Source organism: Pinus tabuliformis, chromosome 9 (genome assembly GCF_031772625.1).
Source record: "Pinus tabuliformis cultivar Carrire ecotype Pingquan chromosome 9, CPIR1, whole genome shotgun sequence".
NCBI classification, from domain to species: Eukaryota; Viridiplantae; Streptophyta; class Pinopsida; order Pinales; family Pinaceae; genus Pinus; species Pinus tabuliformis.
The window spans coordinates 981,136,880-981,139,078 of record NC_142307.1 but is presented as its reverse complement, the minus strand read 5'-3'; the positions used below and the strand labels follow the sequence as shown (position 1 = coordinate 981,139,078).

At 34.9% G+C, this 2,199-nt stretch overlaps 1 pseudogene; it reads left to right on the top strand.

Annotated features, from left to right (window-relative positions):
* The first annotated feature begins 382 nt into the window (after positions 1-382).
* LOC149152017 (putative UDP-arabinopyranose mutase 2 pseudogene) lies at positions 383-760 on the top strand (annotated as a pseudogene).
* The last annotated feature ends 1,439 nt before the right edge of the window (positions 761-2,199 follow it).

Genomic DNA, 2,199 nt, shown 5'->3' with positions numbered 1-2,199 from the left:
AATTACATTTCTTTTTTTATTTAAAAAAAATTAATAAAATTAATTTTCTTTTTTAAACAATTCTTTTTCTATTAAAAAAAAATTATAACTTTTTTTTAAACATCTTTTTTGTTTTTTATTTAAAAATATAAATAATAAAAAAAATGATTTTTAAAAAAATTATATATTTTTTTATTTAAATATTAAAAAATTATTAAAAAAAAAATTAAAAATTTAAAAAATTTAAAAATTAACATTTTTTTTAACTATTAAAAGAAAAATTTATGAGCCCCGGCCGCGCCACCACGGGCGGCCGGTGGGCGGCCCGTCGATTCCCGGAATCGACGGGCCGCCCACCGGCCGCCCGTGGTGGCCCGGCGGTGGGCGGAGGGGGCTGCACGATATGTGGGCAGGATGGTGTGTCAAGGTCATCTGCGACCACTTGGGATTGGGTGTGAAGACAGGGCTGCCATACATTTGGCACAGCAAGGCCAGTAACCCTTTTGTTAATTTGAAGAAAGAATACAAGGGAATATTCTGGCAAGAGGACATTATTCCATTTTTCCAATCTGCCACACTTCCAAAGGAATGTACCTCTGTCCAGCAATGCTACATTGAGCTGTCAAAGCAGGTAAGGGAGAAACTTGGAGTAATAGATCCGTATTTCCAGAAGCTGGCAGATGCCATGGTCACTTGGATTGAAGCTTGGGATGAGCTCAATCCCACTGCCGACCATGCTGAAGTAATTCCGAATGGATCAGCTAAGTCACCCGCGAAGTAGCTGCAAGGATCTCCCACATTAATCTTGTCGGCAAACCGGCTTTATTTACCCACATGCAAAGGCGACGAAATAAGCCCTATTGCCGGGTCCCACCACCTTAGAAGCGGTTTACCGCACCGTGTTTCTTCAGTTGATTGCGCTGATTTAGGAGGATTTGATGCGCAGGTGTCGTCCGGTGATTCTCGAGGCGGCGTAAAACCCCCGGAAAGAGCGATTCGGATGCGTGGCGTAAATTTGCATTGCTTTCGCTCTATTTCACGGCTTGTCTTCGCCGGCAACAAACACTCGATTTCCGGCCACTAAGAGCAACATCATGGCAGGCGCGGTTGGGGACTCAATTTCGGACGCTCTCTCGCTTCACTGTCATTATGAATGAAGCAAACCATGCATTTTTTCCTGAATGGAATTGATACTTTCCCAAAGCATTCCGTGCGACAGTCCGGAAAGAGCATCCGTCCCAACTTTGCAATATTACATCAAAACAGGCGTAGTTTTGCAAATTTTTCACGTTTAGAACAGATTCGTACTAGCGAATAGTTAAAATACGCGTCGCTTTTCATGTACAGCTTCTTTTGTAATTATTTGTAAAATTGTTTCAAATTAGTATTGTGGGATTGAATTTTGCAAGCTTTAAAGGTTTAGAACGGAATCGTACTCTAAAACGGAACGAATGCGCGGATTCGTACTCTCATTAATGCAAATACGCGTCACTGTTCCATTTATGTAAAGCTTAATTCAAAGCATTTATAGATGGATTACACTTATCATCTTCGAGGTAAATTTGCAATTTTAAAAGTTTATAGTGAATTCGTACTAGTGAACAGTACTGTTTTATTTATTTAAAGCTTTTCTTTGTAAGATTGAGATTCAAAGTTGTAATAGAGTACACAATAGGGAGAGAGCACCTGGGATATACTGATTCACGAAAGGATCAGAAATTGGACGGAAGTAGCGCCACTTGTCACACCGGCAGCCGCTCGATTCTGGGAATCGACGGGCCGCCCACCGGCCGCCTGTGGTGGCGCGGCCGGGACTCATAATTTTTTTTTTAATAATTAAAAAAAAATGTTAATTTTTAAATATTTAAAAAAATTTTTAATAATTTTTTAATATTTAAACAAAAATATATATATTTTTTTTTTAAAAATCATTTTTTTATTATTTATAATTTTAAATAAAAAACAAAAAAAATTTAAAAAAAAGTTATAATTTTTTTTTAATAAAAAAAGAATGGTTTAAAAAAGAATATTAATTTTATTAATTTTTTTTTAAATAAAAAAAGAAATGTAATTTTTGTTTTTTTAAATGTAGGTTTTATTTATTTATTTATTTTTTTAAATATAAACCGTAGATTTAATAATTTGTATTTTTAAGGAAAAAAATAAAAATAAAAATAAAAATTGTTTTAAAAAAATTATAATTTTTTTTTTAAATAATAA